The sequence below is a fragment of the Macrobrachium nipponense genome, chromosome 46, assembly GCF_015104395.2.
Source record: "Macrobrachium nipponense isolate FS-2020 chromosome 46, ASM1510439v2, whole genome shotgun sequence".
Classification (NCBI taxonomy): domain Eukaryota; kingdom Metazoa; phylum Arthropoda; class Malacostraca; order Decapoda; family Palaemonidae; genus Macrobrachium; species Macrobrachium nipponense.
Window position 1 is genome coordinate 37,117,594 of NC_061106.1, and position 13,133 is coordinate 37,130,726.

Consider the following 13,133-nt stretch of genomic DNA (forward strand, 5'->3'; position numbering starts at 1 on the left):
AGAGTACGAGAACAAGAACACCACTTGAATAGTTTTCATTAGAATTTAACATCATTAATTCGTGGTGCCAGTATATATTAGTGTACGAGCTTTTAGGTATTTGACTTTCTGCTTCAACTTTGCCAGAGTACACTCGGTTGCATTCCCCTTAGATGACACATATTTTTAAACTTCTACGAATCGACTGTACTTTGTGATAGAAAACGCTTTTTGGATATACTGTAGCCTGCATCGAAACATTTCAGTTGTAGTACTTTCATTCTACAAATCCTTTCATCCTCTATTAATGTTAGCTGGCGTTCTTTGGTTTTTATTGCAGTTACAGTACGTCGTCGTTCTGTATGTACTCTGTAGTTTTATAGTATCGTTTTCATAACTGTTTTCATGTGTAAAATTATTTTCTTTTTTCTTTTTTAAGGGTACAGTTGGAGGTGAGAACGCGCACTGGGTGCATTTAGGTAGAGGTGTGTGTATACATTCATAACTTACTCCCATGGGGTTTACATTTATGTGCATCTGCCAGGGCATGGGTTTGAATCTATTCCTTTCGACGATATAGAGACTGAAGCAGACAACAGACTTACCTACTATGATATGTAGAACATAGTGGATAAGTTGACTCCAGCTCGTATCAAACCCAAAATGCATAGGTTCAGATCTGGCCAGGGCAGATGCCCGTATCATGGTATCATTCCAGTGGGTACAAGTTATTCCCAAGGTAAACGTGAATTCGATATTAATTAGTATTTGTGGTTTAGTATTGGTGAGTATTAAAGCGTCACTACGAATTCAGTGTGTGTAATATTATGGGTGATGTTAGTTTCTTTCCCACGAGATTGTTGGTAACAACATCTGAGTTTCGGTGGCGTTCCAAGTAATGTAACTCTCAACTAACAGTTAAGCAGATCGAATACAAAAAGGGTTGACAAGTCCTTTTTGTATTTGCGAGAAACAAGCCAGCCTTGTTGGTTGTAACCATTCGTCTTCATAGTATGTACCCTTTCTTTCACTCTCTCTTTTGCATGCACACACGCATATATAACATATAAATACCGCAGATTTTTATCGTTTACCATCCAGTTAGTCTTATATATTAATATTATTATTATTATTATTATTTTGCTATTTTTTCATGTATGCTCTGAATTTTAGTTCTCTCAACAAAGTTTTTCCATTCTGTTTTTACAGTGAAACGAGTTTTATTACGCCTTTATTATTTAATGTTATTGCGCCACATTCAACTTTTCGTTTATACTCTTATCTTTCCAAATATCTCTGCACTTCACTACACCGATATATTTTTGTTTTTATCTTTTCCCTGTCATGGCCACAAGCAGTAATCCTACATTTGTCCCGAGTCCATCGTGATGCTTCTCCCATCCATTAAGATCATCCGCGTCAAAGTAGCCTCCGGGTACCTTGCAATCTGAAAAGGCTTTCAAGAATGGAGTTTGGGTTTTTATATTTTACTTTTCAATGGATATTTGACGCCTATTTTTTAACCCCATTGAACAAAAATATAATATTCATGTATTTTGAGTATATATTTTATCGACAAATTATTTTGTTAGGGGTCTAGCACAGATTTCATGATGAAAACTTAGAGTATGTAGGTGGGAAGTTGGCTCGTTTGGTGTAAAACCTGTTTGAAACTATTGCGTATTTTGCGTTCAAGGCTGTTTTATGTATTTATAGAAGTAGTTAATGAGAGCCAGACAAAGGACACAATGTGTATTGAATATGTGCAAAAATGGGTCGTATATTGAATCAGGAATGGCTGATGTTCGTAGGTGTTGTCATGTTAATTATGGATAATGAGGAGAATCTCCCAGACTGATTGAATTCTTAAAGAAGAGAAAGCTGAGAGCAAATCTGATTAAAGTTATATTTAGTATCGCATGGAAATCAGGAAAGTGGATCATTGAATCCTTTAGGTATTGAATGGATGTTGATAGGGTAAGAAACGGCGAGAATCACAGGGCAGGCGCAGGAAGGTAATAGGATGTATGCAAACGATATGGAAGAGCAGAAAGTACTGAAACTGAAGTTGGTATGCATGAAGGAATTGTGGGGTCAACTCTCCTTTCTGAAAGCACGTGTTGCTGCTGAATACAAAACGGAAAAAAGGTTGGAACTGTTTCAATTGCATGTTTATTATATGTCAAAGGAGGATCGAAAAACTGTGAAATGTAGGTACCGAAAGAAGTGGCAAAAAGGTGTGAAAATGGGTTACTGTTTTGAAAAGTTTGATCAAGATATAGTATAATTCTGAGACGTTTTAAGGAAAGATGAAAGAAAGAAGTAGAAAAATCTGGAAAAATGTTGTGGTAGACCGTGGGTAGAGGTACCGAAATCGAAGACCCTTAATCTGTACGAGTTCCGAGAAAACGTAGATGAAGGTGACTGTGTGTGTGTATGTGTATGTGTGTGTGTGTGTGTGTCAGTGTCAGGATTCAACGCGCTTATGTTGAGCCTCCTGTATGGGTTTATAAAGCAATTGCTGTGCAAGAGAGTTCATCCACGATACTGTGGTTCTATGATGTGGATATGACCCTGGCCTCCTTAAGTCACTACCGGTTCCTGTTCACAGAGACGGCGGTAATGTAATATTTAATATATATATATATATATATATATATATATATATATATATATATATATATATGAGAGAGAGAGAGAGAGAGAGAGAGAGAGACAGAGAGAGAGAGAGAGAGAGAATGATTTTGTTTTCAAATGTATATATTTACTAAGGCAAGTGTTATTACTTAGGGTTGAATAGTTTACCGGCCTTTCTTTTTTAACCAGACTTTTTATTAACATCCTTCATCGCCCCCTATCATTTTATACATTATATATATATATATATATATATATATATATATATATATATATATATATATATATATATATATATATATACACACACATTCATACATACATACATACGAGCGCTTTCGTCTTTACTAAGACATTGTCGTTCCTTGACAATGTTTTAGTAAAGACTAAAGAGCTTGGATTTCTGACTATCATTTCTCTGTGGTATATTCTCTTATTTAATGAAGTCACGTGCATCTACTGTGATTTTTTAAGCATACATACATACATGCATACATATAGACTATGAGAAGAAGGAGAGAGAAAGTTTGCAGTTCGTAACATGAAGTGTTAAGCAATTAAAGGATCATGTATAAAGCAAAGGTGCTTATTTGAAAACCGATGTTCGTCCACGTTAGTAAAATTGACGGTTGCGGTATTTCAGTTTTATATTTTTTACTATAGGACCATCATTGGGAGACATTTCAGTATTAATATTATAATAATAATAATATGTGATCCAAAACGTTTTGTGTGACAGGAAACAGGGGACCTTCCGAAGGTGGGCAGTTCAGCTGGGCCTCTAGTCTTTGTTACTCCACCCCAGCCCCCTAAAAAAAATCTACCTGGAAAACAAAGTTCATTTCCTAGAATTGATGTATAGAAACATGGTATCATGTGTAGCCTCAGTATATTGAATAATAGGTTTCTGTTTGCCTTCAACATAGTTTAATAAAATTGATAAGCTAGTATTACGATCTCGAGTTATTTATTATGATCACTCATGTTATTGGTATTGTTATTACAGTTTTTATTAAGCTGTAGCGTGTGTGTTAGTGAACTCACGTACAGGTTTGTTGGTTTTTATCTAAATCTGTATCTATATATCTATCCATCTTTACTAATGGTGAACTGTCAATGACATGTGCTCATACATTAGTGGAGAAGCGTTCCAGTTGTTTATAGGGCTAAAGTGCAGAAAAATCTTGTCAAAACTGGCGATACATATAACTGGAGGAATAGTTGAAAGAGCCAAATGCAGAAAATAGTATGCAAAAATTATGCAAAAATTAATTGACATTGAAAAATAATTTGAAAGCAGTATAGTAGAATCCCATAATAGATATTATTATGATTTTTAATGCCATTAAGCTGTTTATATTTATTTAATTCGTTTCTGTATATGAGATTAATTATTCGAACTGATACCTAACACTCAGACACTCAGGGAGAATTTCAATAATTTATTCAATTAATAACGTGGTTCCGTCCTTGATTAATTCTGGTGACAGGTAGACCAAACTATGTACTTTATGAAATGCATATATATTATATATATATATATATATATATATATATTATAATATATTATATATATATGATATATATATATATATATATTTAGATATTATTATATAATTATATAATAATTACGAAGTATTAAGATTATATTGTTTTTAGTGTTGCCCCTATGGCATGACTTCTTCATAAAGTGTTCATTTGGCAAGTGTAAATGAGGACGTCAAACAGTCTTACTTACCAATGGCAGTAACAGCTGAAGCTTTACCATTCGAGGATGTGAGAGTGTTGGCCTTATGCGTGTGTAGCCCAGTTGACGGTCTTGAGTGGCACTGAGGCCAACAATTCGGTTGCGTGTAATCTTAAGCACCGGGTGATAGCGAGTAATTGAGGTACACTCACGCTATGCCTAAGAGGAAAAAGTAATTTTTTTTTTTTTGTATAGGTTGTGGAAATAAAATGTGCTCTTAAAAGTTCTCTTTTTATCCCTTTCGTTCTCGCGCGCGTTCTCTCTCTCGCTCTCTCTCTCTCTCGCTCTCACAACGCTCGTGGACACTCAATTGAGAAACACTTGGTAGACACAACACATTAGATGTTAAGCAACAGGATGGTCCTTTGTGTAGTCGTGTATTACGAAGGACCCGGTTTTCAGGGGATTGCTCAAGTCAAAATGAATAGGATTTGTAACATTTTATATACTACCCTCTTTTTTATTATTATTATTAACAAGTGCTATGAAATTATTTTTGGAAGAACTGGCTAGTGGATCATAATAGAATTTTAGAAAGTTCTAGGAACGACTGCTGGGGTGGACAATGATGTGAGACGCGGTCTTATTTGATCTTTCCTCCTTTTTTTCTTTTCTGAAAACAACAGCCCACCGAGGCTGTAGGGTTCAGCAGCGGTACAAGCAGCAGACTGAGGGCAGAGTGTGTGAGAGTGGTGTGGGCGCATGGGGTCTTTCTCTCTTTCCCTTTCTCTCTCTCACTCACTCACTCTCTAGCTCCCTCCCTCCTGGCCTCTCTCTCTCTCTCTCTCTCTCTCTCTCTCTCTCTCTCTCTCAGCCTCCTCCCTAGTATGATTCCCCTCCTCCCCCCTACAGCCCGTGCTCCTAAGAGGCATCCCTCCTGCTGTAGACCCCTACTACCGTCTCTCTCTCTCTCTCTCGTATCTCCCGCTAGTATCGACCTGCGCCACTGGATGCCTCCCCCATCCTCCTCCCCCAGTAGTTCTGACACAGCGCCCTACGGATTCGACGAGCTACACGCCTGTGGGGGGACTCACTCGTTTGTTTAATGATACGGCATTTAGCTTTATCTCTTACAGTGCATCGACGTCTTTTGAAAAGGAAGGTATGCGATGGCGTTCCTTGAATGGAAGTTCACTGATGTAGCAGCCGAAATGGTCGGAATAGCTGATGGTGTCGTGTGAAATTCCTTGTCATCGCATCACCCATCAGGTGTCTGAAGAGATGGGGAAAGGAAAGGATTGGAGATGGGGTTTTTGGAGGAAGGGGGTTGAGGAGGAGTCCTGCTTAGCTCCCTCCCCCTGCTCCTCCTCTTCCTCCTCTTCCTCCTCCTCTTCCTTCTCCTCGAACAATTTACCCAAGGGAGTATATTTGACGAGGATACGAACGCAGGATTAATTACACCCCTGCAGTTTGAGAGCCCCTGTAGGATTGTCCTGGAGAGTATGACCTGTTGAATTCATTTTAGACCCGATGCCATAGAGCTCCTCCACTCTGGTCTTGGGACTGCAACCGCATTGCAACACTTAGACACACACACACACACCCTCTGGAAAAAAAACTCTTCTTGACAAGAATCAGGTGGACAAGCTTGCATTTGAGAATATGCAAGACGGTGTTCACGTTTTCTGTGTTATCATTTGTAACATGATGTTTCCTTCTCTTTGTACGTCTATTTGTAATTCCTTGCTGATAATTAGATAGTAACTAGACAAGATTTGTTAGTGTTATTTTTCCATTATCTACGGATAACTGGTAAGGAAAATTTCGATCTGGCTTCAGTTGCTGTTTTTTTTTTACCAGTTATTTGTTGTTCAGTCAATGGGTTTTCTTTCTCAGGTACACTATAAATCAGCGTGAACAAAGTTTACGAGCAAATCATCCACTATTTGAGTATAAAGTTTGTTGTACTGCAATGGTATAGACTGTGCTATGGAACTTTCGTTCTTGATGTTCTTGAAGTTATTCGAGATCAAAGTCCACAACAGTATAGGAATGATAGGAGCTATTACGGTATAATTTACTCTGTGGAGGTGTAAAAAGAGATGCTCACGTCTGCATAAATACCTGATATGATTTAATGGGTTAATGTAGCAAGACTTTCCTGTATTTACATAAAATTCATCAAGTATTGCACCTTGGGATCAGAAAGAATCAAGTCTCTGCTTAAGTCATAGTCGCTGATTATGTCAAAACAGAAGATTGTCTGTGTCGTTGATAATTCCTCTCTGACTCTGTCAGTGTTTCTGTCTGTCATTACAACTCCTACACGGATAGATTTCAATCAAACTTTGTACAAAGTTAGAACACTTTGCATAGACTTGCATATAGGAAGGTTGTTTATCTCTTTTACTGCCTGTCTTATCTGTCAATTTGTTATCGCAACCTATGCTGTACAAGTGTAGGGACTTCAGTGAAGCTTGGCTCAGATATAGGATATCATGCTTATAGACGCACTTACATGGAAGGAGAGTCGTCTGTCATCAATGTGTCTATCATACTTTGTCATCGCAGCGTACCCTACAAGGGTGAAATTATTCCATTTAAACTTGGTTGAAAGGTGGATCATTATGCATAGATGTACATGAGGGGAGATAGTTCGTCTTTGTCTGTCCGTCCGTCAAGACGTGGACAATGGTGAAGGTGTGGTTCCAAATTCCGTAGGGTTTGTACACAAATTGTCGGTGGGTGTGACTTTGGAAATGTTCCAATAGTTACAGACATCATGATATTTTACTCGCATTTTCCTTATTGAAGCCCATTCAGATGACATGAATGTTAGTCGCTTTGTGGCCCTGAACCATTACTATTGTCGTACTAAAAAAACAGCTGCCATCGAAGACATCCTTGTTTTCGCAAACGCATTGCATAGAGAAAATTGCTTATTACTTTTACAAGAAGTATCGTGGTGTCCTCATCACATTTTCATCAGTTGCAACGCTCTTAGAGAGCTGTTGGTCGGCGATCGTTAGGGGAAATGTATCGCTTTAGCGGTACTCCTCATGCTCGCTTTGTTTCTTGTTTGTGTGTAAAGGCTAACGGGACCGACGACCTCGTGCTCTTTTCCAGTCCAAGTGTGGGAAATGTAAAAAGGAAAGTAAATGTGGGGCTTTATCATGAAGAAAGTAGAGACCTATAACGTCAGTTTATGGAAATATAAATTCAGATTTTTATGGAGACGCGACTTCTATGCTCGATCGCCAAGTAGCGCAGCCTAAACTAGGAATATTTTTCATTCTCTTTAAATTTACTGTAGACCTAATCGTTTTAGCAGCATCTCACAAATTCGTGTATTGTTAGTTGGAGCTTCAAAAGTTTTCTTGGTCAGTTAATGTGTCACACACCTGAAGATCCCCTATTGGGTTTTTGGTGCCTATACTAAAGCCGTTGGTTCGGAGAACTTTAGAAAAATGTCAAGGCACAACTGAACTTTGCTGTTGTAGAAGGCACTGGACTTTGATATACAACCTGCCATCCAACGTGAATTTTGGCTAAGTGTGAATTTGAATACTGGGTTTCATGATCCTGAGCTGGATGTCATGGATTTTAAACTTGATATATTTTAATAATATATTTTAATAATAAGTAAGGTTGAATTTTATTTTTGTGTATAACAGTTTACGTTAATTTATTTGATTTTAGCAGCCCAGTGAAGAAGTAATGTGTCTTATTTTACCCCATTATTTCTTTCTTGACAAAAATCCTCCTCCTATGGTGAAAGTTTTATGGTCCGTTAGAATTCTTGAATGTCCTTTTACGCTGTTACAAACAACCAAAATAAGGTCTAATCCCAGTAAAGTTCTTAATGTACTGGCTGCCTTTTCTTTCTTGAGCTTCCTTATACTGAATGCTCAACTTCATTACTAGTTAAGTCTTGACTATTTTCCAAGACTGACTAAATGCCTGAGTACCTACTGTTCTTGGCACTCGCCGTCTGGAATCGAACCGCTTGCAATGTTTATTGTAAGGTGACGCAAATTTATTTTGGTATAACAGAGCTTGTCTCACACAGATGATTAGTATTGTAAGCAAATGAATACTAGTGTTGAGTTAGGCTTTTCGTTTTGAGTAGAGAGGTGAATTACATATTGTATAATACGTAAATAGAAATGCGTGCATAATAAAATAAATAAGTTTTTACAGTTACCTCGGTCTTGACTCTATATGCTGGAACTTGAGAAAGAAAACCGGACAAATCATTGCATGTAGAATTTTCCCCTTTGGTAATGATCGACCAGCAAGCCTCCAGTGGAAAATTTTAAGGATTTAGAAAACGGAAGTGTACCAGAAAGTAGCGTTGTCTTGGACGGTTTAACGTCGATGAAAATGATAACGACGCAGGTTGTCTGCATGACTGAGATTATCCGGAAAGAATATCTTAAAATCTTTTAAAATACTGGAATGATTAATTACAGAGTCTTCTTGGGAGGCAGAGGATTGATAACTCTTCAAGAAAGAAGAATAAAGACTTGACACCGGTAACTGTTTGCATGTTCACGCTTAAGGATGTGTCTGCCGATATATCGCTTTTATAGATTATAAATTCACTGATATATTGATTGGGGTGTTTGTTTGGGAACAGAGCCACTGCCATGAAGTGCCATGGTCCCCAAACAAACACCTCGATCTACGTATATTTCAATGAATTTACGACCTAAGTGTCTGGCTGTGTTTCCAATGTCCAGTGTAGGAATAAAAATAAAATGGAAAGCTTCATTGGCCATTTTATAGATTAATTATTCTGTATTGGATGCATATTATTTCCTTGGGTACTTTTTCTTCATTGCTGGAAAATGGCACATTTTATTGAAAGTTCAGTTTATTATAAACGAAATTTTATGTTAGATGCTTCGTATTTCGTGGCTGTCATAATATTCATAAACCTTAGATGCTGGGTAAGTGACATTTCTTTTTAAGTTTGTAAAGCTATCCATTGACATATTTGGTTCATACACACATAAAGAGAAAAGACGGCATACAAACAGTGTTTGTGTACTTATGAATTATCTATAATAAATACTAAGATTGAGCATATTTGAAAGTAAGTTCGAGATGCCTGTTCGAGTCTTTTAAACGGTCAGAGGGAAAGCGTTAAGTACTTACCGTCATATTCATGTTCAACCTAAAGGTATACGACGTTCTTCATTTGCAATGAAGAATTTATGTGCTATACGTAATGTGCGCTATCTGAAGAGCGAAAGGAGACGCTTGAGCGATGAATGTTGTGGTCAGAACATGCAAATTTTTTATAGTATTCATGTCAGGAGATGGTTTTTAATGTATGTATACTCAGATCATAACACCATGCGTAGTAATTGTGGAGCGTGTAGTAAAAAAGGTAGTGGTGAATTTTGATAATGTTAGCTGAACTTTGCATATGATGCTCTAAGAGTTGCTCGGGTTTTATTTGATGCAGCGCACTATTTGTCATTATTATGTTCTTGGTAAATGGTGTCTTAAAGAGTTATGCGAAGGAAGTAGGTCATAGTGATGGTGAAATCGAGCTTGTATGACACAACGTTTTTAACATTTTGAAGACCGCTTATAATTGGTTAACGTAATTTACAATTACAATTGTTTTCTGGGGACGTTCCTACCAAAGCTTTCGTTGTAATAACGTCCGTCCGTTTCCTAATTCAATAATGCATTTTGCGTGGGAGGGCCGTTTCCTGTTATTTTACTAGAAAATATTATTTGGTAATGATGCGTAAATTTTTTTGTGAGTATGAAGATATTATGGCGCAATAACTCGTCCTGCGCTTCAGGCGTTTTCCCGCCATCCAGGCTAAACTGTAGTAATAAAAGTGTGTGAGTGTTTTTTTTTTTTTTTTTTTTTTTTTTTTTTTTTTTTTGCGGCCTTTCCCTTTTCAGTGGAATTTTATTACGAGGCAAAAATGTAAAAATGTTTTTATATGAGCATTCTCCTCCTCTCTATCTCTCTCGCTCTCTCTCTTCTTCTCTTCTCTTCTCTCCAGTAATATATATAGATATATATATATATATATGATACTATAATATATAATACCATACATACACATATATATACACACACACACGTACGTGTGTAAAAGGGAAGCCGTATAAATATGTTAGCACCAGAAGAACAAACATGAGACAGCTTGTTCTCGAGAGAGATAGCATAGAAAGTATCACTTTAAATTTTTTTCCAATACACATCGAAGTGAGCTCTAGGGTACCTCTTGTCAAGACATTTATCTGTTCAACAGCTTCATGAACCTTAATTAATTATTTTTCCGGTAAAACTTTATCGGTTGTTCCGAAACGTTGGTTGTTGTAATCTGTGATCGAATAGCCATAAAAAATGGTGAGTGCCAATTGTAATAGGTAGACTTTGCGATGTTAATGAAACGATCGGGTAATCAATGACAGTTCGGTTTTTTGTTTATTTATTTATATACTTTTTTGCAGCCGGCAAAGGAGGATGGTACCCAAAAAGCGTAAAACCAGGAATGATGAATGAAAGACAGGAATTCCCGGTATCAATGGCTGCATTCAGCGAGGTATTGAGGCTTTGGAAATGAAATACAGAGCGGTGTCGAGAGTTCGGTTCGGAAAAGGATATTGAATGCATGGCCAATTCAGCTGACGTCCTGCCATGGAAAAGTTAAAATAACCTTTCTCACACTAATGCTAATCAGCTGGCTGTTTCATAGCCATGACTTTATTTAGGTTTCGTGTATACTGTTTTTATGATCTTTAGATAAGGGACTTGATCAATTAGTGCTTTTGTGAGTATGTGGACGTCAAAAAGAGACCATGTCATGATATAAAGTTTCCGTTCAACTTTTGCGAGATTTTTCTTGACGAATTTTACCGACATTGTGTAATAATGTGTGGTGAAAAGAAGTGATATCGTGTTTTCCGAGTAAAGACATTGCGTCCGTAACAGTTGAATTCGCCGAATCCTGCTACATATAGACACTCAAGTCTCTCTCTCTCTCTCTCTCTCTCTCTCTCTCTCTCTCTCTCTCTCGCTCTGCCAGAAACCATTCGTTCATCACGCCCACCATTGTATTTTCAGACCCTTCCTTATCTGTACTCCATCCACATTTATCAGTCCATTCTAGATCTTAATCTCCTCCCTCTCCCTTCTCTGAACACTTCTGAAATATCCATATTTTCTTCACCAACCTATCATCCTCCGTTCTGTGCACATGATCGAGCCGTCTCAAACGATGCTAACCAATCCTTATCATATCACCTGCACTGTCCTTTTTGCCACTACTACTCACTATCCGCACATTTCTCATCCTTTGGGTTCTTCCTATGCCACGTGTCTACGTATTCAGTTCAGATCCACAGTTTCAATAACTAATTCTTTCATTTGTATTCAGCCTCCTCACTTCACTCCCATAAAATGTAATTCACCCTACTATTCCTTCATACACTCTCCTACCATTACAAATCAACCGTTTCCTATTGTCCATCACAACATTCATTGCTCTATCTTCTTGGTTACCACTTACCCCAATAGCTTTCTCCTGCCCATATTTAATCTCGGCTTTCTCTTGTTGGAAACACACGTGAATTCTTTCATTGGTGTTTGCAGCTTCTCCTCACTGTCTACAATCAGTATCGGATTATATTCAAACATCAGCCCATTTTCTTTTCCCTCAAATTCGCACCTTCATATACTGTCCTGTATGCGACTTCATACATCACCCCAGCCGTAAGGATAATAAACAACATCAGCGCCATAACACACATTGTCTCAGCCTCATTGTTACAGCAGAACAGTAACAATGCCACCTACAAATTCAAGTTTTTCTAGGTCCGTATAAGCCACATACGGATTTTGTTTCCCTTTCAACTGAGGTTTGGCTGCAGCCTGATAAGGCAAGTTCTGAATAACAGGGCGCATGAAGAGCGACAAACATTAGAACACGCTGAAATATTGGGAAAGATTTTCCTAAAGGATATCTGCATAGCCCCATCAGTGCGTATGACAACAGGACATTTGTCCTCGTTTAACTTGGATTTTCACCCCAATGGATTGGAATGAATAGCAAAACTGGAGTCTCCCAATATAGCGGCAGGCATCATTTACAACTGACTTGTCATCCTTCCAGATAGTATTTGAAATGTATTAGACATTTCTTAGGAAGAGGTCCTTAGCAATAACACTGCCAGATAAAAGAAAAAAGGGAAGGTGAATCTTGAAATTATAAGATTTTCACAATTTTCACAGTAGTTGAGATAATTAACATGGAATGTGGAGTCCATGTTCTTTCTTTACAAGGTGTCGAAGAACAGAAATTTGGAATTGTAATGGTCAAGATAAAAGGTATTCCCTGTGAGGGACTGTTAGGAAAATGGCCACTGGAAAGATTTATAAATGTAGTCAATACTAAAAGTTTATTACTTATGAGAAGAGAGTTTGAAAATGAACTCTGAAGTTTTTACCCAAGATATGAAATTTTTTTGCCGGAGAATTATTTGTCTTCATAATTAAGACAAGCCAAGCAAAGTATAGATTTCAACCTTAATATTGAAAGTCATATCTTCAGAAATAAGCCGCTATAGCTAGGTGATTAGGTGTATGATACAATTTCCTTCAGCAGAAAATTTTCAAAACGTCAAAAGTTTCCCTCGTGCCCAGCATTGCGAAGACCCCCAACACGTTTAGCTGCAACCTATTTCCCTTCATTCAAGAATCAGCTACGACCGCATCAGCGGAGCAAGCCAACAAGTTCAGGTGATGATATACACATTGCCCACCTGTTCGATATGTCACCTGAACCTCATCTTCCCT

The 13,133-nt window shown here is 37.6% G+C and overlaps 1 protein-coding gene and 1 long non-coding RNA gene across 3 annotated transcripts in view; one reads left to right on the plus strand and one right to left on the minus strand.

Moving 5' to 3' along the window:
* Positions 1-5,022, minus strand: part of LOC135214915 (cGMP-specific 3',5'-cyclic phosphodiesterase-like) — a 331,952-nt gene extending 326,930 nt beyond the window's left edge. For both annotated transcript variants that reach the window (XM_064249388.1, XM_064249387.1), the window contains exon 1: positions 4,355-5,022. The gene's annotated coding sequence lies outside the window, so the exon portion shown is untranslated. The remainder of the gene's footprint in view (positions 1-4,354) is intronic.
* Positions 1-13,133, plus strand: part of LOC135214916 (uncharacterized) — a 286,642-nt gene that overhangs the window by 272,012 nt on the left and 1,497 nt on the right. The gene's annotated exons all lie outside the window — the stretch shown is intronic.